Source organism: Manacus candei, unplaced genomic scaffold (assembly GCF_025592945.1).
Source record: "Manacus candei isolate 608988 ecotype Guabito, Panama unplaced genomic scaffold, ASM2559294v1 h1tg000083l, whole genome shotgun sequence".
Taxonomy (NCBI): Eukaryota; Metazoa; Chordata; class Aves; order Passeriformes; family Pipridae; genus Manacus; species Manacus candei.
Genome location: NW_026138131.1, coordinates 690539 through 715607, shown reverse-complemented (window position 1 = coordinate 715607; position 25069 = coordinate 690539).

The window sequence follows — 25069 nt, the reverse complement described above, 5'->3', positions numbered from 1 at the left end:
TCACTCTCTTGACCAGTGACAGAACTCAAGGAAATAGCATGAAGCTGAGTCAGGGGAGGTTTAGGTTGGATATCAGGAAAATGTTTTTCCCCCAAAGGGTGGTTGGGCACTGGAACAGGTTTCCCCAGGGAAGTGATCACAGCACCAAGCCTGACCGATTACAAGAAGTGTTTGGACGATGTTCTCAGGCACATGATGGGATTATTGGGGTGTCCTGCATAGAGCCAGGATGGACTTGATGCTCCTGATGGGTCCCTTCCAACTCAGCATATTCTATGATTGTATGCTACAGAGTGAACTTAGCTGTAGCATGTGTTCTGCAAGTCTTGTGTGCTGTTATTCTCTCCATTGATGGTGTACCTGATGATTGTGGGTGCACTCTTATTGCACAATAGAAGAAAGTAGGAAAGCGCTTAATCACAAGCAATGAACATATGATTAAATCCCACTAAAGGCAAAGGGGTGTGTATGATTAAGGGTTTTTCTGTTTCAGAGAGAAATTTAAGCATATGTTTATGTAGCTCTTAGAGTAGTTTCAGTAGGCAACTGCTTTCCATATAGATATGAGACACAGTCTTTCTGTACTAGAACAGAGACAACCTGCTTTGTTTTATTTAATTTAAGTGCAGACTTTTGGGACCTGGCACAATAAAGCCTTTCATCAAAGTTTAAGAGTCCCTGTATGTTAAGAAGTTTGAACAGAACAAAGAATGGACAGGAAGAAATTTCAGACTAAAATATTTGAAGTAAAGAACAAATGGTCAAGATTTTGTCTCTGTGACAAGTCAGAGACAAATGTTTCTTTTCTTTAACACCTCTCTGTCCTCTGCTTTTCACAGCTAGAGGCAGAGAAGCATGAAGAATTTGAATATATATGACTGACAAAATATTTTAAAATATTGAAAGAAAACAAGCCTGTACCATTTCCATAATTGCTGCAATGTAAATTTATTGGATCAGGTAGTATTTGGGTTTTTATTGAGAGTGATGGCTAAGTGTCCAGCTTTCCAAGATTGTTCTGTTCTGTTATCTCCATTACTTCCAAATATCTCCAAAACATTTTTGTAATCTTAAACAGTGGGGATTTCTATGTTTTTCTTTTAAATTTGTTTTCTGTAAAATCCATGTCTATAGTTGCTCATGATAAAGAGATTTTACAGTCTCTGAGAATGCCAGGAGTAGTAAAAAAAAGCATCCAAATTACTCTGTATAGTACTGTTTATATTATCTTTTAAGAGGCATGAAAAATGATAATGGCATAGACCTCATTTCTAATTTTCTTTTCTTAAGCACATTCTCTTATATAGGAATTTTGAAGACTCTAAGCTAGCTTGAGCTCAGAGATGAATCCCACAGTTCCTTTTTGCAGGAACAGCCCTGTGGCATAACTCTGCCCTCTGTTTTTCAAATTCATTAGAGAACTTTCAAAGCAGAAACAAAGAATAAGTAATTTGTATGCCAGAAATTTGAAATCCAATAAAATATCCTTCATATCCATTTCTGAAGAAGCCCTGATTTTCAGTGCTTCTGGCAGTGGAGCTTTTTCAGTCTTATTGGTTGAATTGCAACACTGAAAATGGGATATTTGGAGTTTTATTCCTGTTTTTCTTTAACAATAAGACAAAAGAATGCAAGAAGATGAAGAAATCAAAATAAGCCTTTCTTGTTTAGGCAGTGTAATATACCTGCAATCCCTTCGTACTACACGTTACAATCTAGCAGTTCTGAGAGAGTATCTCTGTTAAAAACAGTGCTTCACAATTAGACCTTTTAGTTCTTGAATTGATCAATATATTCCTGATTAGAAGTGCATGAAAGAGCAGTACATCAGTCTTCAGATTCATACTTGTAAAAGTGAGAACACTTTTTTTACCACACACACATTAGACCAAATGTGAATTGTCTCATCTTTATTTTAGTGTTGCTGTTGGGGGTTTTTCCTTTCTTCCATCTCTCCTAGCTGTGCCTCTATTATGTATTGCATCAAATACCAAGAAAAAAACCTTTTCATTATGAAAGGAACAGGATACTTAGAACTTCATAGATGACAAGAAACGTAGGCTAGAAGAGGACTTGCTCCTGCCTGTTTCCCTGCAGCACCTTGCTTTCATGATGTGAATAGCATCATTGAAAATCTTCTCAAAGCTCTGAAAGAAGGAAGAAAATAACACTATGTCTTTCCTAGTTTTCAGATTGTGGCCTTGAAGACAACTTGTAGTGCTTAGATAACTATTACTTTCTATTCTTTTTAACCATTGTGGTATCTAGCTGACGTTAAGGAATGTAGAATTTCATGCAGAGATGGTCTTGAGCTCCTACACAACTTGTTAATATTTGTAAGCAATGTTTTTTTCTCCATTTTACACATTTTTTTTCCTTAAGCTGCATTTCCTTAATCTCTCTCTTTCTTATCACACAAGAATACATACTCATACCACAAGCAGACCCAAAATATATCTAGCAATTTTGAAAATATCTGTACAACACACTACAAATTACACCAAAAAGAGGACAAGAGTAAGTAGGTCCCTTTCTTCTTCATTTAGATGGAGAAAACGTTGTATTGTGGGGTAATTCAGATTTTAAGGCTCACTGCACATTTGAACTAATTTGCACATGTTCTTTTAGCCTTATGTCACTAATGAGTGGTTTTGGCCACTTAAACAATCACCATCAAAGGTGTTGACAAAAAGTAGGTTTTCAAATAAATGTGTGAAAGTTTAACAAAATTCAGTGGCAAGGTTTCTTCTATTGTTACTACATAGACGAAGCATACAAAGGAAAGTCAGATGACAGTAAATTTAGTATTATTTTCATGGATACAAATACAAAAGATAAGCGTGCAAAAGGATTTAGCAGCACTTAATCATTCATTAATTAATTATAAAGTGATTAAATAGGATTTAGTACAATTATAACAATGGCCTAATACAGATTCATGATAACACAGACCATCAGGGGATGACTGATTATCCTTTGTTCTCCACCTTGGTCTGGCAGCTGATATTCCTGTTATGGTCAGTGTTGTTCCCACCTGTACCATCCAAGAGCACCTGGTAGGGTCAGGGACACTTCACCACCCAAGTCAAGACTTTTGAGGAGCTCCTGAGATCATAGAGCAGTCCCAGTGCTGGTGTGGTGGAGGGATGCACCACCACACCTTGTCTCTTAAAGATGTGAGATTTATACTTTTTACGTTTCTATTTGTCTGCCTTTACTCTCCTGTGAAGAACATTGCTGAATAAATTCTGTGAGATCTTATTGAAGCATGAGGTCTCAAACCTGTTCAGTTTTGACAAGCTAAATGAAAATGTTGGCCAAAGAGAATGAAGAGATCACTTCAGTTGTCCTCAGTGAGGGAAAGACAGAAATGCCAGTATATGCTTTACAGTGAATCAGTGAATTGGCATTGGAAACCACCATCAGTCAGCTTCAGGATCAAAGCCTGATTTGCTTTCTGAGAAACAGTCTAGGTGAAAGATAGAAAAAAAACCCTCTAGTTTTAAAAAGAGGCTATACAATTGGGGCAAAGCATTTTCAACAATCATTTCTCATAAGCCTGGAAGGAGCTTGTTTAATCAGGTTACATCTTCTACTTGATGTAACTGTTATTAAGATTAGAAACTTCTTAAAAGTAAAACATGCAGACACTGAAAAGTGCAATTTTACAATAGCAAGAAGCATCTGTCTTAAAAATCAGAGTATGGCTTTTATTGATGCTGCCAATCACAAGAAGAAAGAAATTAATTTCTTTTGTGCCACATCTAACTACATTAAAGGAATATGTTTTGAAAGTCTTGGCTCATTTTTCACTCTACCCAGAAGATGAAATTTAAGATGCTAACAGTTTGGAAAATATCACTAGGAGAACATATGACTTTAATCACTTCTGGTCTTGGCTTGTGCTAAGAGAATTTTAACTGAAAAGTTTGACTGTTCTCTGGTAGATTTTTATGCTTATTTCGGGGTTTCTTTATCATCAGTCACATGGTTTTGATTTTCATTTTAAACCTTGGTTTTCCGATTTATGTGTACTGCTGTCCAATCAAACTTTGTACTTACTTGTCAATGGTATTCATCTTCATCAGTCATATTAAAAAAAAAACTATACCTTTGGGAGATTTTTTTAAAAAGTCATCTTTTACTTTTGTAGTTGTAGTGTATGAACCATACAAGAGCATGTGCTGTTTACATGACATGCAGTCCCAGCACTTTAAATTGAAAGGCAGCTCAGGTACGGATGAAAGCTCTGATGTCCCATGGTACATGAAAGGCAAATACCTTTAGACTCAGCAGTCCAGTACTGGAAAGCCAGAGGTAAGGTCAGAGTTGGCATAAATCTACAGCACTAATGTACTTAGGACTGTACAGGACCTTTGAGGTAAGCAAAACTAACCAGCTGCCATCACAAATTATGCACACTGTAGGGAATTTGTGATCTTACAGAGGACAGTATTATAAATAATTAGGGGGTTGGTGTGGGGTTTTTTGAAATCTCCAATTATGGCTACTGGAAAGCTGATCTACATCCAAAGTGTTCAAAGATCTAGAAATTAGAAACCTTACAAGTTCGAAAAATGCACTTACAAGCATCTCTTTTGAATATGCAAATATTATCTTTTTTTTAATAGGTCTTCTGTCTTTGTGATATTTTTTCTGATATATATTTTTACAGTGCAGTCATGGTCCACCTCCTTTTTGTTTGGGTGGTTTTTGTTTTTTTTTTAGTAGACTAAATGCAAAAATATTAAATAAAATCTAGTCATTGCTAATAGCTCAAGTCTGACATCTCCCCTTCAGTCCCAGTAGTTACATGTAACAGTCCCTTCCTTTAATACTTCCTTGTCTGCATTTTAATTGATCACTTGCATCTTTTTCAATTGGGCCAATATTTCACAAATTTTCACTAGATCAAATATGTTAAAAACCCAAAGATGGAAGAACTGTTGCATTTCTATTGTTTATAAAGCTTCTTAAAGTAGCAAGTCATCTAAGTCAATTTCTTTTAGGTAAACTATGTTACATTTTATCCTCATTTCCCCTTTACGTCTGATTTGTAACATTTCCTTCAGGATTTATTCTAAAAGTATGCATACTTTACACATCAGGTTCTCAGGTGTAATAATTCCTCAATCTCTTTGTCAGTTTTTATTGCATAAAATACTTTTTTTCTTTTTGTATTCACTAATCCCAAACTAGATTTTTGTTGCCAGAATTAACATTGTTTTGCTGTATCTTTCACATTTCTGTAGAGTTCCGGGAGTTTTTCTTTCTGTGCTAGCATGGTCATTTCAACACCTCTGTTTTCATTATGCATCTTGCATAATGTATTTAATGTCCCTTATGTATTTGAATGTCCCTTAACGAAAACTGAGAGTATTAGTTTGACTTTGGAGACTTGCTTAGATTACCTCTGCTGGCTCTGTGCTTGGAAATCCAATTTTTTATGATTTATTTTTGTTTCTTTAACTGTTTTTTACTTCTTTGAAAGTCTCTCAGCTTGGCTTGTGGTAAGCCTTACTTAAGCCCTACATTACTTGATACTTAAGATACAGCTTTTAATTGGTGATTTTCCTGAAGCTTATTCCTGATATTTTTATTGGAGTGATTAGACTGGGTGTTCTTTCCTCATCCTTCTTTTTTTTCCTTTTTTTTTTTAATTTATATTTTATTTTATTTTTTTTATCTCCTTCCTTGGCATAAAGATTCTTGATAGTGTTAAATCTTGAAGATTTGGAGATTTTAAAACACATGGACATTTCAGTTTTCCATCTTTCAAATCTCTGTACTTCTTGGCAGAGTGCAATGCAGCAATTAATCTTCACAGAATCACAGAAAGACAGACTGACAGGATGGGGAGGGTTGGAAGGGACCACTGGAGGTCATCTAGTCCAACTTCACTGCTCAGTCAGGATCCTCCCCTAGACCAGGGTGCACAGGATTGTGTCCAGATGGCTCTGGAATATCTCCAGTGAGGGAGACCCCACACCCTCTCTGAACAATCTGTTCCATTGCTCGGTCACTGCACAGCAAAGAAGTTCTTCCTCATGTCCAGGTGGAACTTGCTGTGCCAGTTTCTGTCTGTTGTCTCTTGTCCTATTGCTCACCACCACCAAAAAGAGCCTGGCTCCATTCTCTTGACACCCTCCCTTCAGGTACTTGTATGCATTTCTTAGTTGATAAAATTTAACAATTCCAGAGTACCAAATGTGTATTCCTTTATAAATCAAATTGAGCCAGGTCATAATGAGTCTGCCAATACTAAGAGTGTCTGCTGTAATTTTGGGAGTCTCCTCAGTATTTATGAATTTAAAAGAAAACAATCTTTGATTTTTATAGTGAGAATTTAGGGAAAACTGACAGTTTTTTTTATTTCAGCCAGTGGTTGATGTTATCAACATTAGATAAAATTTCAGCAAGTGGGCTAAATGTTGGTCAAACTTCAACCTAATCCGAAGCAGGACTAGAGCATTCTGCTTCTGACAAAATCAGTGACCCACTAATACAGTTTTCCAGTTTCATTACTATTATTCTTCAGTATAAAAGAGAGAGGAAGATATTTAAGTGACAGCAATCAAGTGCTAATACATATTCATTCAAACTCCTTTACAGAAAATGTACAAAATGCCTTTATGGATGTTAGGGAACAAAGAAAGTAGCTTTGTCCTCATTAATAGCAATGTCTTCTACTATTTAATCTGCCAAATGTGTTGCAATAACAATCTTTTAAATCTGTTTCCTTATACCTACTTACCTACTCTCCACTTGTAAAATTTCTTCTTTTGCTTTTTTTATAATTTTATTCATAGTCCTGTTTTCTGGGAAAAAAATGATATGTCATCTTCTATCTTTGTCCACACCTTCAGATGCCTTGCAAAGGAAGGATTTTAAACATAATTACTTCCTTTTTAATTAAAAGTCAACATCTATTGAAGTCAACTTCAGTTCTTTCATATTACAACAGCACCAATTCCTTTCCTGTTCTGTTTTGTTTGTTTCAAATCCAGCTAAAAACTTAGTTATACTTCCCTGTCTGGCAGTCTTCCAGTATAACAGCAATGCTCAGAAATTGATTGAATAGCTCTGTCATTCTAGAGAGAAAATTAAATCAGAAATGCACCTTTCTAACTGTTACTCCCTTAATTTCCTTAATCTGCAACCAGTGCACAGGAAACAGTTCCCAGTCCAATTATCTGAAACACTGAGATCTTTAAAAAACGCACAAGGAGCTCAGGGGACACACAACTTGTGGCACTGCAGAGTGGCTCAAGCCAAAACTAACATCCCTGCAAGACTTTAAATGCACAAAGCAAACCAAGCAGAATTAAAGTGAAAATTTAACTTTTTTTCCCCCCCAATGTTTTGATTAGGAAATTAACAAGTTGTGTAAAAGTGCTTAATGGAACTCAATTACATAAATTTAAGAGCAGGAAACATGACATAAACCTCATAGCATTAATTACAGGGTGATGGCATGATTAATATTCTTTAGCTATTGTAAGTTGTAGTTCGGAACAGTTACCAAACTTTGCCACATTCAGAGTGCTGACCATTGGACAAGGCCCACCATGCCCTCATAGATCCTTCCTACAGGGGGAAAGTGTGAATGACACATCCCCAGATGTTCAGGCTGCTGCTCTTTGTAGTAGCACCACCAGCATCCACAGTGTCCCAGTGGGCATAGCTGCCCTCTCTCCACAGCACTGTACATGCCTACCCAGCCCCAAACATCAGCAACCTGGCTGCACTTAAGATTCCTGAGAGTTTTTATAAATAAAGACTCAAACAGAGCAAATCTGGTTTGTAAATCTCAAAAGATCTTTCTACATTTAGCCAAAGTACTTTTCTCAGCTGCATCAATGGGACATAAAAGGAAAAATCCCAAATGCTGAGAAAGACTCTAAGAACCCAATGTGGTGAGTCCTTAACATCCACTTCTCCATAGCACTGTTTACATCTTCTTCCACTTTCAAAATATGCTGTCAGAATAAATATCCAGTATCTCACTGGTTTAAAGGATGACTGTACACCTATCAGCATGTATCAAAGACTTTGTCTAAAGAAGACTATTCTTCTATTACTCTGTCTATTGACTTTTCTTTTTGCCTGTTTGAAGTCTGTGAGTCTCTCTGAGTCTGTTAAGGTTAGACCTTCTGGAGTATTTCATTTTCTTTTTTGTGCACTTCATATATAGATCTCAATGTCTTCTGATTGGAGAGACTCCAGTCCCATACTAGTTGGTAAATTAGAGGAGATTTATTTCTGTCATCCTCCAAGGAAAGTTCAATAGCCTTTTCCCCACAGCTTTTCTTTTGAATCATACAAACTTTTTGATACAAAAGATATATTGTATTTATAGCATTTTACTTCCTGCCTCTAGCTTATTTCAAATGCAGTTTTGATTCTTTTTTCCCTTTCACAGATGAGAAAATACTATACATGGATACATTTACAGTACTTCACAATACTGAGGTCAAAAGTCCTGCAACTCTGCTCTGCCTGAGGAAGAGAAATTAATTCTGGAGCGACACTGAAAGCTTCAGTTTACCATGTATGTGTTCATATTATTCTTAGAAATTAGTAAATATACAGATGCCTCTGACTAATGAAGGTAAGTAAATGGAATGCAAACGATCATGTAGTTAACAAGAAGAGTCTCATTGCCTCCCAAAGGACTTAACTTTCATCTCTTATGAAGAATTCTCAGCTTTTCAGCAGTTTCAGAAAAATAACCCAGATGGGAGTTGGAGAGGAAAGGTCATTTACTTGAATGAATCCATAAGGTAACCCTTTGGCCTGCCATAGTTGATAACTCTTGCAGTAATGCAACATGTCTTTGTTTTACAAGTTTGCCTACTACTCGGTTCATCTACTTTTGTTTAGGAATAATCCATGCAGAAAAGACAGAAATAATTTTATCTGTAATTCTACAGAAGAGCTGGGCTATTGGGGTTTTTTATGTTGAATATTAGGAAAAGGTTCTTAATCCAGAGGGTTGTTGAGCAGTGGAACAGGCTCCCCAGGGAAGGGGTCACAGCACCAAGCCTGACAGAGCTGGTTCAAGAAGCGTTTGGACAATGCTCTCAGGCACATGGTGTGATTCTTAGGGTTGTCCTGTGCTGGACAAGGAGTTAGACTTCAACGATCTTAGCAGGTCCCTTCCAACCCAGGATATTTTATGATTCTATGATTCTATGACAGGAAAGAACTTTAAAATAAGAACTCTCCTCCCCGTGTAATCAGAAATTATCACCTGTTACTCTTTTTGTTTCTCTCCTTCTTACGTAGTAGTTAGGTAGCAGCATAACAAACTGCTTCTTAAGCCTGTCGTTCAGCAGTGTGCTCTACCCCAGACAAGGCCATGCAGTGACATTTTTGGCATTTTCTAAGGGAAAAAAAAAAAAAAAGAAATAGAATTATAGTGAGCAGGGGTTATTTTTCTTTTTGCAGTCAAGAACTATACAGTAAAAACATGTTTTTCAATTATTTTGAGCGCCAGGTGTATTTAGGAACACCCAGGGATGCCGACTCGTATCAGCTCCCAGTAGCCTTAGTACAAATTGTACATGTGTGACAGCACACCTTTCAGAATTGACTTTTAGAATTAAAGGGAAACAAATTATAAGCAGGCAAAGTGTTTCACCTCATGTACAACCCTTCTCACTACTTCAGAAAGTTCAAACTGTTGTGGCAGTGTTGGAAACACAGTCTCATTACACTGAAATTCCTCACAGCTTAGGAAATTCTATGTTTCTCCTGTCCTAAACTTGACATTTCACTAAATGAAGATAAACTACACATACATTAGCAGCTTGTATGTGCATTACTTTACCAGCCTGTTTCAATTAAAATAAAGATCAGACACAAGACATTTCAGAGACTTTTTGTTCAGCATACTGTAACTCTCAGATTAGAGCCAAAAATGCTGCACCCAGTGCATTTTTACTGAAAAATAAATGATCATCTGTATGCATGAAAACAACGAGAATTTAGCAAAGATAGTCTACTCCAATGAATTAGACTAGTCTAATTAGTCTACTCCAAGATTTGTCAAGCAGCCTTTCATCATGCATTTTGTCCATTTCTTCATCAATGTAGCACAGTGAGGTGATTTTACTAGCATCCATTTCTTATCTGTCCTATGGCTTAGCCACATACTGGTAGGTGTAATGTTTTGTTGTTTAAAAATAATTTATAATTTCACTTTTCTGCACTTTTGTTTTATGTGCTCCAAGGGAAAATTAAGAGGAAATAAATATTAACTTTGAAAATTGGTAATTAAGAAAATATATATCTTTGTAAGTAAGAATATGTTATTTCCTTCATACACAGGCACAGACTGTAATGTACATTTTGAAAGGGAGCATTGATGTGTGCATCTACGAGTGACAATGTGCCCATATATATGAGACCTTTCTAGGTTTTAACTTCTCTAGTTTGTCTTTCAATTTGTCTTTTGAAAGAACAACAAAAGACTTTAATGTTTCTCCTTGCTAAGTTCACACAACAGTAACTACATTTAAGTTTTGGATGTGAATCTGTAAAATGAAATATAAATGAAACGCATTGTGGAGTATGTCTTTACAACCTACATTTTATGTTGCATTACGAGCTCTCTGTTTTAGTTTGATGACTATTTGTGTAATGAAATTCTGACATTCCTTTCCCCTAATAGGGTATTTTCTTTACTTGGATAGTTTAAGACTGTGGTGTCTCTCTTGATTAGAAGTTAATATCTTATTTGCGAAATGCATCCTTGAGCACTGAATTTCTTTGCTCTGTAACTTTTATTTTTAAATCCAGTCTTCTCCAGGAACACTGCAGTCTCAGTTATACTCAGTATACACCTAACCAGGGCTGCAGACAGTATGTGTTCAGATTAAAACATTTTTTTATTCTCTTATTTTCATGATTAAACTTTCAATGTAAAATGAAATACATTATTTTCAGACATGCTTGAAAAGCAGTAGAGATTGAGGGCTGAATAGTCAAGCACTGTCAATGATAAAGGTGTATCATGTTCCCGTGTCAAGTGCTTCAAGAATGAGGAGATAATGATTACAGAAGGTCACTTTTCTTCTTCACTTAATATACAGGCTAAATACTGTCTCACACTACTGTCCACCTGCCTGAAGGTGGTGATTGTAGTCATTTGGCAGCCTCTTTAAAAGGTTTTAGAGAAGGAGAAAGGTAAGGAGAAAAGCAATTAAGAGGGGAACATATGACCTCAGTCTTCAATATGATTTCTGAGAGCTGAGAACCAAGAGGGATTCAGGACAAAAGTCATCAAAATCTGTGGGTGAGGGAGTACTCAAAATCCACAAGTACATGATTTAAAGTAAAATCTGGTGGAGACATAACTAAAACAATAGTTTACTAACATATATGAAAAAAGCATTATTACAGAATTCTATAGTATCTATAGAATACATATTCTATTATTTAATATTATTATTATTAACACTAATATTTATTTGTTTTATAATAATTGTTGGATATTATAATAAAATATTAACATTATATAGCATAATGTAAAGGCTATTGTATTATCGTATAGTATAATTATACATGCATTAAAAAAAAACAAAGCAGAAATAGTTCTGGAAAATAATCCAGCTTTTAGAAATCTCTTCAGAGAAAAGAGCATAGAAGAGGTAATGATGCCAAATCAGTTCTATTTCTGGTTTCTGAAAATTTTGTCCTAGTCAGTCTCCACACTTAGACCTGTTATTTTAATCCTGAAACATATTAGGGGAAGTATAATTTTTGTCAGCTTTCCTTAGTCTTGAGAATGAAGATTTCCCTTTTGTGGGACTCAAGTCTTGTAAAAGTCCTGATAATTATGGAACAAAAACTCTCTTCCCAGGAATCTATGTCAAGAGAAAATCAGTGAACATCTTCTACGGACTCTACGAGGAGGAAAGGTATCCTCTAAACCTTCCTCGTTATTTTGACCTTCTGTCTCACATTGCTGCCTTCCTGCACCTCTCAAAGAGTCTCTGGGTATGTATTGTGCAAAATATGTTTCAAACACAGTAGATCAGGTTATAGATTTAAATTTGATAGGTTTAAAGTACAGTTTTCAAAAATAAGAAAAGGCTTTCTCAGTGCCGTGGACTTTCCAAACGGTTCTTCTCCTACCAGTGATACTTAACCCTGACCATTTTATTCACACTCACAGCAGATTGAACAGCTTAAAACTAGTTTCCTACATGGGAAACCCCTACTAGTTCAGCAAGACTTAATAGATCACAGATTCATAGAACCTTTATGAGCTTGGAAAAGATCTCCAGGATCATCAAGTCCAACCTTCAACCAAATACAATAGATTGCACAGGACATGGCAGAAAGTGAGCATGGAGCTAAACCTTTCCAGACCACTGGAGGACCTACCTTCAAGGAAAACAGGTGATTTCCTCCCTCTCTTCTTGCCTCTCAGGAGAGTGACTCCTGAAGTGAGGGGCACTGGAGGGGTGTGCAGGTTGCAGGTCCCCAGGGGTTACCAACCCTTCTCACATCAATACCAGCTTCTCCACTTTCTCTTCCTAACCTATAGCTCCCTGTCAGTGCCTGCTGTCTCCAGCAGGATGACCTTACCAGCATGTCATATCTTATTCTGGAGATGCATAGAAGCATAGCAGCCAAGTTCATTCTGTTTCAAAAGATATTTGAGAGGACAGAGGAGAGAGGTCTCTACACACCATAGAAAGTATTTACTGCTCACTTTGCTTAGGTTTCTATTGCCCTGCTTACAAGAAGTGGAAGTGAGATAAATTAAGACAGCTCATAATCTCATTCTGGCCTGAAGTCAACCGGGAAGGGATTGGCCTTTGAATTCCCTCTCTAAACTTCAGCGATTTCTTTTTCCAGGTGATTGTGACCTGGTGTCAATGTGCCCTTCTTCATTATACTGACAGATGGTGCTTAGGCATAGCAGATGAAGTCAGATTACCTGTGTCACTGCTCCTTTTTAGCCTGGCATGAATATATTGAGTACCAGCTCTTGATAAAGCTCAGATTCTGGGTTAAAGATGCCTTTGACATTTAGTCTCTCCCAGGAGCCTAGAAAGCTGGAATAATCATGCCAGACAGGTAACTGACAGCTATTCACCATATCATCAGCTGAGCCATTTTATATTGTGACTCCTTCTGACCTCATAAGGTGAGGGAGGTTGCTATTTGTATTACTTGAAGAGAAACTTCTAGGGAACACCTTGAACACTCCCAGAGAGGCACAATTTAGTACATTGCTGTTGTTACCAGACCATTCCATAACTGTGTTTTGAAGATCAATGTTTCTGAGCTACCAAGGAGGTATAAAATGAGGCTTATATGAAGCTTGTCTGCAGACAGACACAGGTAGGAAATAATATTGTTAGACATAGGTCAAATTTTTTAGAGTGTGTTGTAGATTAAACACAGTCAGGATCCCAAGGGAATGTAAGAATCTGGTATTTTATAGAACCTTGAAGGGTCTTATCTGCTGCCATCTGCAGTAAAATAAAACAGAATAGTAGAATAACTTTGGTTGGAAGGGACTTTAAAGCTCATCCAGTTCCATCCCCTCTGCCATGGACAGGGATTCCATCCACTAGATTAGATTGTCCAGTGCCCCACCCAGCCTGTTGTTGAACAATTCCAGGGAGTGTTTGTTGTGGGATGTTGGGTTTTTTTTAAAAAAACCACTAATTTCAATCCCTTCCTGGAAGACAAAGGTCTATCTTGCCCTGATACTGCCACACTTCTCTATCTGTGTCACCAAAGTGTGCAACCCAGTAAGATTGGACTTGCAGAGTCAAACACCAGTGAGATTCTGGTGGATTTACCCTTAAGTGAGAGATTTACTTCTGAATCACTCTGATATCCTCCCATGGACTGAAACTTTATTATCACACTTTCAGGACATATTTTCTCGTTTAGGCTCGTCTGAAAGGAGCACTGGCAGTGGGTGCAGGCACCTCTGCCTCCTGAACACCATCCCACAGTAAGGGGGGATGAACCACTTTGACAGTCCCCTCCTGATCCGAAAGAGGCACTGCAGATGCCAGCACTAAACAGGACCACAGCAAAGTTGCCTTTTTGGTGGTGTACAGGCTGGGTTATGCAGGCTGGGTGGTGGTGCTGGTTGCTCTTTGCTCCCCCTGGGAGCCCAGCACGGTGCTGTACAGCAACGCAGTGAAAGGTAAACACTTGCTGCATTTCCTTCACTGTGTGCAAACCAAATCTTATTAATACTACTTTTAAAGGAGGAAAGTACTTTAGGGGCTTCCAGGAAAAATGCAGTTGGACCGAGCTATGATGCCTTAGCTGAGCAGTGCACAACTTCACTGATGAGCCCAAATTTCTTATGTTTTCTCTGCAGACTGTTTTTTGCTACACATATGTTCCATGCCATGCTCTTGTATTCTGAAATAATTATTTAGGAGAAAGTTAAAAAAATATCTGCAGGGTATAATGGTCATCATCATGGCTAGGCTTCATGAACAAAGATTTGGGAGAGTATAATGGTATAAGGAGGATTAAACACTGTAAATCTTCCTATAGAAGCTTCTGGGGAAACCCAAAGATTACCACTGAGACCATATTTCTTTCCAGATTGCAAACCTATCCTAGACCTGCCTAGAGAGGAACATTTAAAGCTGCTACTACTCCCCATCTCCAGATGTATCTGAAAGCAGGGAGCAAAGTAAGAGCAATTAAAGCAAATGTTTTCTTTCAAAACATGTGCTAATGCAAGATTACTCAGGAAATTGGATGATCTTGGCAGAGGGTCTTTATATAATATTGCTGTGGGCAAAGAAGTATGAGATGCCTGAGGCTGACAAAACTTTGAAGAAAACTAATGTGTGGTCCTGAAATAAGTCTGAAGAAGGGCCTTTGGGGACACAGCATGGACTAAGGAGCAGAGTTGATAGAATCACCTAAACTGGCACAAGATGCTTATTTGAAGGGATCAATCCACTTAATTTGAAATATACTGTCACTATAATGGTAATTGTAACTTGAATCAATATTATCAGTTATCTGTCAGAATTACAAAATTCCTCTAAGTAGTCAAAGTCATAGTTTTTTAATCTAGGAGTGATGCCTTTCATATTATATAATGCACTGCTTCCTACTACAGATAAAAAACCATTTTGCTGAATGGCATTTTGTGGAAAAAACAAATATCTTCCCAATTTTCATGCCCAGAATTTTGTGGAGAGGACTGTAACCCATAACATTTGATATAAAATCCCTGTGATATACACAAGATTCATCTGTTATTTTGACTAAGGACAAGCTGTCTTATAATTTTCATTTAGAATTTTAATTAGACTTCATTTTAGCAGATTTTGAAGGTACCACACTAAAGATTTTAATACCAAACATGCCTGCATGTATATCTACATATATATCAGAAATCAATTTATATAATTTCAAATCTATTGGGCAATCTGATGTTACAAATATGTGCATGTATATACATATAGGCATTCATATATGCATGTGTAATTAATAAAAATTTCATTTACATATATATATGTAAAATCAACCTAATTTTATGGAAAACAACTTAGAGTTATATTGGAAGAATACTGAATAATTACCTTTCTTTTATGGTTGATAACATTATAATAGGGAAGGGAACCTAAAATCTCTTTCTATGTAACATTATCAGAAATAACTCTATGAAAATCCTGGCTCTATTAGCAATAAATCTGTATTAAAATAAAGGTTTTACTTTCCTGTTGACAACATTGTACATAAATTCTTATTCTACTAATCTACACAGTACTTTCACTAACACTGTGCTTGCCAGTGGTGCATTATGTGTTTACAGATTTCCCACACATTGCTCATATTTTCATCATCCTGTTTCTCATGTCCCCTCAGAATACGCAAAGAATGCCTTGTTTTTGTAAGTAGGTTCTTTTCAGGGTGTTAGATGTTCTAGCTATTTATGTTGAGCAATATCACAAACTGTACTCACTACATCTTTGATTTTACAGTTCCTGTAGGAATTGATTTGGCAGTCTCAGACTCTGCTCTCTACCTTAAGATAAACTCTAGCATATTAGTTAATAATAAAAAGTACAACTGTGCCAGTATAAGGTTATTAAAGAGATTATTCAACTTGGACCTTCAGGTATGTCCTAGACTCTTGTATATTTGAAGACTGGCAAGTGTTAGTTAATGAAAAGATAATTAGGACAGGTTTTGTATATTCATGTTCATGCAATTTCTAATGCACTCATGGTCAAGTTTGTCATTGAAAAGTGATACTTTTCAATGCATGAATAAAGCCAGCTGTGTTTTTTAGGATAGCGAGGTGCTCAGTAACCACACCAGCATTTAGTATTAGTGAGAACCTTTTACAATTTTTTCTAACTGCAGAAAAAAACAGATTTCGTGTGGCACGTATTTTCAAACAAGAAGGACTAAGGCTTCTTCAAAGTTTCCCTTGAGCTATGAGACTTTTTCCTTGTGTCCAACATCAGTAACCTGGTTTTCATTTATGAACTCACCATATAAAGAAAACAGTCTTGGTAACAGTGGGATGATTTTACACAGCGGTGCATTGGGAGAGCTATATAATACCCAGTAGATGTTTACTTTAATCCTTTTTTTCTGGCTAGGCTCACAGAGTGTCATCAGTTCTTCCCCTCTCCTGAGGAAGTACTTTTATAACGCACGAAGTAAAACTGTAACACTGAAGGTACATCTGGCTGTGACTGCTTCTTTTGTATGCTCCTGAAAAAACATTCTGATACATTATGCATGGATTCTTTTTCTCTGTGTCAGATAACACCAGGTCACCCTGAAATAGTGTTTCTAAATGCTGCAGAAATGTCCAACAGTATAAAAATATCCACTGCTGTTATTGAATAGGAAGAAATTATCTACATCATTATTTTTACTTTCCAAAGCTAAAGCTGAATGCAAATTGTTCTCAACCTAGAAGAGTCAGATGAGCTTTAATTGGCTTCATGAATATGTTCATTGGTACTCTTTTACCTAAAAATTGTAGCTGGATGTTGTTGTTGGCCAGCACTGACAGAGCTCAGGGAAGTAGAGCAAGTATTGCTGCACAGGTGAAGAACCGGTGGGTATAACATTCTCTGCGTGAATTTGCAGTGCTCATGGGTCTCTTTGCCAATCCAGAAGGCAGAGATGTGTGCTTTAATATTTTCCTTTTGAAATGGGCAGAAGGTTTTGATATCTGAGCTCCAGGAGGGCAGCTGAGCTGGCTCTGGATTAGATGTGTGCCTGCTGTTTGGTACAGACCATGGCACGGTTCACCCTTCCTCTACAACAGTTTCACTCTCTACCACATTGTTTTCTCTTTAATTTTTTCATATGATATTGAAAGCCAAGAAAAGTCATGTGCGCAATGAGGGGGAAGAAGCCATTGGTAGGATAGTTGGTTGAGCTATTCGAATCCATACAAATGGCTCATTTTAGAAATCCTAAAATGCTTCATTTGAGCCTTTTGTAAAAACAGTTTTTACTGTTGTTTTTGAATAGCATATTCTGTTCACCTTTTAACAATTGATTACAAAGCATTATACAGTGGCCAAACAAATATTTTCCTTAGTTCGTTTTGAACTCTTTTGATGAATAATTTTTCAAAGATTTTAAACATTCTTCTTATTAAAAAAAAAAAAGAGAATGTGGGTATGATTGGCCTCAAATTATCTTTTTAACTATTTACATGATGTTTTCACTTCCTTATTTATTTTTTAATACATCAAGTTAAATGATTTTTAACACACATAACTTGAATCTGAAGCTAACCACTTGACCTTCTAAGAAGGAATTATGATTTAATTATTCTTTCATTTTTTTAAAATTTATTGTCTATATTTACACTGCAGCTTTTTGCAGACATTATAACCTTGATATAGAATAACTAGAGCAGCCTCCTTTGAACTGCTAGCCTGGGTGAGAATAAGAATACACCAATTTGCTAAATGTATTTTCATCTCACCCATTCATGCATAGTTTAGAATCCATCATAAAGCTATGCTCATTTAAATTCCTTACAATCCAAAAAATGTATTTCCTCCTCTATCAGGGTTATGAAGAGAGGTATAATCTATAAATCAACTTTGGGTTTGGGTTTTTTTTTTATTATTTGTGGATTTTCTGGTCTCTCCCTCTGAGGATTAAAAATCATGTCTCAAGGCAGACCATTAAGCATCATCTATCTATCTGAGAGATTTGTAGGTACAAGAAAAATGTGGTTAGGCTTGATCAAGGAAAGAACTACAGAAAAAGAAACTCAAATTCTCTGTTATTTCTGTTCTGCTGGAAGTCAGGCACTGCTGTAGTTTTCATTTAAACTTAAATACGTTCCATTTCACTATATGAATCATAACAACTAGTGTATCTTTATGATAAATTAGGAAGGAGAGAAGAGCATGACAGTGTGCTTTCACAACTTGCAAATTGTTTCTTTTTTGACAGGGTTAAAGTAGAAGATGGGAATCAAAACTTCTCTAGGCTAGCAGTGTTTTGTTGGCAAGGCAGAGCTAATAAAATTAAGGTTGTCAAAACTACCATTTTTAGTCTTGTAATAAGTACTTGATATGGACACTACTAGTAACTAAGCTAACGCTTCCTAAATTTTATTAAAGTTGAAGAGGAAATGATAAATGTAAAAAAAAATAGGATTGGGTTTTTGTTAATAAAGTCTCAGTGATTTATAAGAATCACCAAATATATATACACTCTTTTATACATATTGGGACTTCTACTGCACAAACTTTGGAAGTGGGGATAATGCAAAACAAAATGCTGGATCCAGAATCTGTGCAGTCAATGTGACAGGTCAGTCACAGTTGGCTCAGAAATTCAGGTAGGTTGTTAAAATTATTTTTATTTAACACACTAAAGGCAGACAAAGTGCTTGAAACAGGTCGTATACACAGTGAATTGTTATTTTACAAACTTCTGCTTTATTAATGTGCATGTACAATTATTAAATCCCTATATTAAAATGAATGCTCACAACATTGCTAAATACCAACAGTATTATCAAGCAATCTGCTTGTGTATCAGAAGTTATTATGAGCTCAGTATTCACTCCCTTCCTGATACTTAGTATAGCTGATAGCTTCTGACATTTTAGTCTCTGCAGAAAAGTAAATACTGAAGTTTCCATATACAACATTCTCAGTAGTGTCCTAATTGCATTTCAGCCGTATCGACATAAAATATATGATTTCATTATGAGTGCACTGTACAGCTTTTTAGAGTCGTGGGGAATGAGCTGAAAAATGCTGAAAAATGAGCCTCTGGGTGCAAAGTGAGGTTCAGAGGTCTTTTTGACCTGGAAGTTTTGATAAGCTGTCAGTCAGACTAGTGCTGAGTTATTGGTACCAACTGATCTGCTCTGTGTTTCTTCCTGAGGATGGTAGCGTACAAGTTCAGAAGTGCTTGGTGAAAGCAAAGGAGATGTTATGATCCTCTCTGTTTTCTCCACAAGTAGCAGGCACTCTAGGTCAGCGCTTTCTTCCAAAAGCAGTGCAGTCTGTACTGCAGCTGCACCCCAATATCTGCAGTAACTACCCAAAGTTCAGGATGCTGCAGGGGCTATGTCAGTTTGACCTTTGGTCATACCTGTGGTCTTACCTGGTAACCCTGTTTTATACAGGGCACCACACAGAGCAGGCTGCAGCTCTGACATCTGCAACACCTCCCCAGGCTTCAGTTTGGGCATTCCCAGAATTTGGGAGGCCCTTAGGTATTGGCCATGTGACTCCTTCCAATCTCATATTAGCTTTCAGAAGCTCTAAACTTGCGCTGGCTGGATCACCAAGCAACTTCCAAGAGACATGCAAGTGGTGGCTGTAGAAAAGGAACCACTACAAGGAAGCCTGCTTTCTTGCTTTGTATGAATTGAAAAATTGACATCTAATTTAGTTTCAAGGAGACTGTTTCCTTAACAAATGAAATGTGGATTTCCCTTTAGCAGAGAGAGAGAAAAAGCAGTTGCCTACTGGATACTTGCCTGTCAGCCTAGTGCTGGGTCATGGGTCCTGGATTCTTTCAGAAACGTAATCAGCAAGATCAGGCTTTGGGTAGAAAAGAAATACAGGTTTTCCTGGAAGGCCTAGTAAGAAGTGCTTCTGTAGCCACGTGGCATATGGAACTAACTTTTTTTCCTGTCTTTTTCTTTCTTTCACAGATGTTCAGGAGAGTATGGAAAATAAACAAAGAAAAAAATTAAATTGCATTACTTCTGTGAACTGTTGCCTGTTAGCAGGTCTGTTTGTTGTCTGAGTTCATTAAAATGCAAGTATAATATAATCTAGATTAGACTCAGAAGTAGGCACGACACCTCTCAAAGTTAACAAAAAGTTTCATTTCCGTTCTTGCTATATGATTCACTATAAGCAGTAGTTATCTACTAAATTCTGCTTTGTCCTGACATATGTCAGCTTGGGTGTTTTTAATTATGTTTATTTTGATGAGATATTTTTTGGAATAGATTAGGTTATAAACTTATTACATTGACTAATAAATTGTATGAATATATTCATTTAATACTACTCCAATTTTGCTCTGATGATCTTTCTTAATAATAGAGGGAAAATTATTATAATCAAGAATTTTAATATTTATGTCAGTCCCTGATGATCACTGATATATTCAAACTGTTGAAAGACCACCTTGGAGTTTGATGGTTACATTGCAGAGAGTGAAGAGATTTCCAGTCCAGAGTCATCAAAAGTATGTAAAATTGCTGACCACAGTTTCTTCTTTTTACTAATATTATCCAACTTTTTCCTAGTAACACTTGTAGACTTCCTCTGCCTTAATCCATCTGTTGCCTCTTGTGAACTCTCGGGGAAAGATACTGTCTTTTTGTTCCATGACTGTACAATGGTTTAGTGCAAAGAGGTCCTGATCTATGAAAAGTTCTGCAAGGTACTCAGTAACAAAAATGAGTAAAAGCAATGCCCATCCCAGTATTCTGAGAGTAGAATTTTACATCTTGCTGCTTGCCTTTGTCATCTTGGACAGAAAAAAGCTCCAAATGTGCTGTGCACATTGTAGCTGCCGTGGATGGTCACTCATTCTGCACAAAATCTTCATTTTCCCTCTTGTCCTCACACAGAGCAGCAGCAGTGGTCAGAGGTTCAGTTCTTCAGCTTAAAAATAGTATTTTATGGACAGGGAGAGGTTGTGTGAGGGGCCAAACATGAGAACACTTTGTTGTATAAGTAGTTATTCTAGGAGTATCTAGTCAATCCTTTCCTTTCCTGGCACTGTACAATCAGCCTTTCCTCCCCTGTTTCTGAATAGCAGTTTTGAGTCTCACCTCCTGTCTTGCACTTGTGCTTAGCCTTGGATGTCACTCCACTGAGATGGATAGAACATGCAAACAAGCCATTTGAGCTTGCAGAAAGGCCCAGATACACTTCTACCTGTGAGTCACATTTATGAGTCTGACAGAGTCTTGCTGTTAGATAAATCCTTTTCTCAGCTTGGCCTCCATTTTATATGAATTTAAATGAAGGAAGGGAAGTTGCTAGGATGCTAACTCTTCTGTTACACTGTGCTGTAGGACTATCATGTAATGCAAGGCAATAGTCAGATTTTTCTTTGTTAGATATGACTGACCAGACCCATTAATACTTAATGGAAATAAGGTTGCTGTATAGTCCTATCCAGATGTCCAATGGTTCTCCAGAGCATTACGAATTGCTTTAAATCCTGAATTCCTCCGAGTTCAGCAGTATTTCTGCAGTTCACCATAATGATTGAAATAGACACAGGCACTCACCCTAATGGCTACTTAATCAAATTTGAAAATACTATTTTCAAGGATGTAAGATCATCTCTGAAACTTGCTTCCTTCCCTTTGGACTATCATTGTCAAAAAATAGTTGGCCTTCTGGATGCTCAGCAAATTTCATTTTTTATTCTGGGCTTCTTTAATGGCAATGGAAGTGGTGAATTGATTGGAGCTAAAATCTTACAATTAATGTACTAGGAAAATTTAATCTCATATATATATATAATGCATGTGTGTGTGTATTTTGTCTTCTGCTCTGTAAATTTTATAAAAATGTATACCTTGATTTTATGTTTCAGGAGTTTTTGGACTTCACATTGAATTAAGAAAAATAAATATCCTCTGGATAAGTTGTACTTCTGAAACTGAGATTATATTGCTACATGAAAAATGTACTTTTTCATAGAAGAAAAGCTGAAGAAGTTTATTAGAACTTGAAGTCGGTTAACAAAAGACAGAAAGTATTAGACTGGACTTCCTGTTTTGATTGTTTTCTCGTGCTGGTGAGTCTGTTCTTTCTCAGCATTGCAATAATGACTTTCAGCTAATTCCATCACAGTCATGCGATGTCTTGATTGTCCTGTGCTTCAGTCTCTCTCTTCAATGCCTGTGCTGTGGGGCTGAAAGAATTGTCACGGGACTGGGGGACAAGATATACAGCACTGCTGGCATGGCATTCTGAACAGTCTTCCGAAGCCTGTTGTTGCTTTACAACAGGAAAGTAGGAGCAAAGTGATGATGTGCAGCCACTGCAGCCAGCATGGGTGAGCAGTTAGATATGATACAACCCTGTGTCCCTAACTGGTCCATGATGACAGACGAAGATCACTAAACAGCCTAACTGCTGTAGAGACTGAGGCAGGTGGATCTGGTGCACTGTGGGACTGATGAGATACCCCCCTTCCTGTGGCAAAGCTGAGGTTACTCACTTCATCCTAGATCTCAGCTCCAGCCACTCCTAAATCTGATCCCCATCCTCAGGGAAGGAACTAACTCTTTCAAAGCTCTTCTCTTTCCTATTTGCCTGCTACTCTGACCTGGAGTTTGCTAGCTGTTCACACACATGCACAGACTGCGAGTGGTTGCGGTAGCTGGTCCTGGCCTGTGCTCCCACCCCAAACCTGTTCTCCCTGAGCTCGTGTCCCACCATTGTCCTGCCCCATATCAAGGTCCCTGGCAGTCTGCACCTGCACCTGCTCTGAATGGGATGCATGTTCACCCAACACTGAGTTAGAAGTAGGATTTAATAGGAAAATAGAACTGACTGTAGCCATCAAGCATAATACTCTTCTGAATAAACTGATCAGCTGCCTGCCTATATGTAACTGCACCCTTTTATCTTCCCTCTTCATATATTTTCTTATGCTTGTTCTTCCCTTATCTCTCCCTTTAACATCCTGCCTTCCCTAAGCGTCCAGTAGATATTGCATGGTCCTAAATGTCTCCTCTGCTCCGTCCCACAATTCTCATTCCCCTGCATCCCACCATTGTTCCTATACCCCTATTCTTTGCTAGTCTTCATTCCTCCATCTGTCAAACTGCGACTGCACCCTGTTGATGTTTGGAAAGAAAAGTATGGAGGTTTCCAAACCATAACCATTTGCAAGATGTTTTATTTTCAGCATAGTTTGTATTACCATTTTCAAATATGATTTTGGGTAACATGAAGAGGAAAGATAGATATGAAGCTGGGAAGGCAGTGGCTAAGCAAAAGTGCTGTGCATATGCAATATCCTGGGAAGTATACATGTTTTCTTGGCTGTCTAGTTTTGAACAGATTGGTGGTTTGCTCTTGACTTTTATTTTTTTACTGTACTGTAAATCTGCTAAATTCCTATGCATTGCAGAAGCTTAAACACCAATGAATTTGCACAATTTGGAATAGAATTTTCAATGCATGGTGGGGGGGGGTGTTGCATAAAAAAGGCAGAAGTTTATTTATGGAGACCCATAATAATGCACTGTAGGTTACTGAAGTATGTAGGATGAACAACTGTGATAATAACAAAACCATAAATTCCTAAATTGCTGTTAGGGAGCAAGGCTTGGGGAGGATAGTATCTAAAGTACAAGCATTTTCCTGTAATTGCTCTATAAGCATGTAAGTCAGGTTCTTTTCTTCTATTTTTTTTCTTTTCCTCAGTGAGTAATCCCAGTTCCCACGAGCAAGCTTTTCTTCCCTGTAACATTCCCGTTGCTTGTGTAAAAAATTTGAAAAATTCTTTATGTCTGTGTGGGCACATATGCATACACACATGCGTGGTTTTGTCTGCTGTTATTTGTAAAAGCTTAAGAAGCCTTTTTTGTTTTGAGAAAACTGAACATGAGACTTGAAATGCGTGCAGATTGTACTGTCACTGCACAGGCTTCCCTGTTTACAAAACGGGGTTGTCAGAACTCAGGAAAAACTTGAGCTTCTCCTTGATGCTGTGAATCAAGAAAATTGAATCAAGGCAATGACAGATTTTTTTCAAGTATCTTGTGACTAAGAACTACTGGCAATAAAAATCTCAGCATTTTGTAAGACTCTCACTCATGCACCTGCCCTCTGTACACACCTTGAACATATATCTCACAGCTCCTTCATTTCTCCTTCCTTTTGTCTTCTTTCCCTAGAACACTTTCTCTTGCCCCCTTCTGTGTACAGTTGGTGTTATTTTCTCTTCCAGTCTGCACTCTGTGCCAGCCCTGCCTTCCCAGAAGCAGACGCCTCAGAGGGCAACTGCCTGTTCTGCTCATGATGGTTTTTGTTGAGATGGATGGAGATGAGGATGAGCTGATGGTTCTGCATTCGGAAAATATATGCAAGGCCACGATCAGTCCACATATCCCTCTCTACGAGGCAGCACCAGAAATGGATTTATGAGTCACATATTAGTCAATAACCTCTTAAGCATTAAAGAAGGCACAATCTCCTAGCAGTTTCCAGGGAACTATACTGAAGGACATTTCCTTACACCCTGAAGGGTCAACTGAGAAAGAGTTTGTAAAATTATGTAGCATGCTGGGCCTTTAAACTCTGTGCAGCTGACCTATATTTTAGTATACTGGTATTTAGTGTATCCTTATCAATTGCTTGGTGCTAAAACTAATTTTACAGATCACCATTTCTTCAAATTTACAAACTTTTTTAAAAGCAAATACTTTAAATATTTAGAGGATAGCACAATGCTGATTTTTTTCCTTTCTATACTTAGTACATCTTAAAGCAGTATCTGATTTTTGAGACGTCAAAAACTGACAGAGAGTTTAAATGCAAGAAAAATGTGGTAAAACTTACTG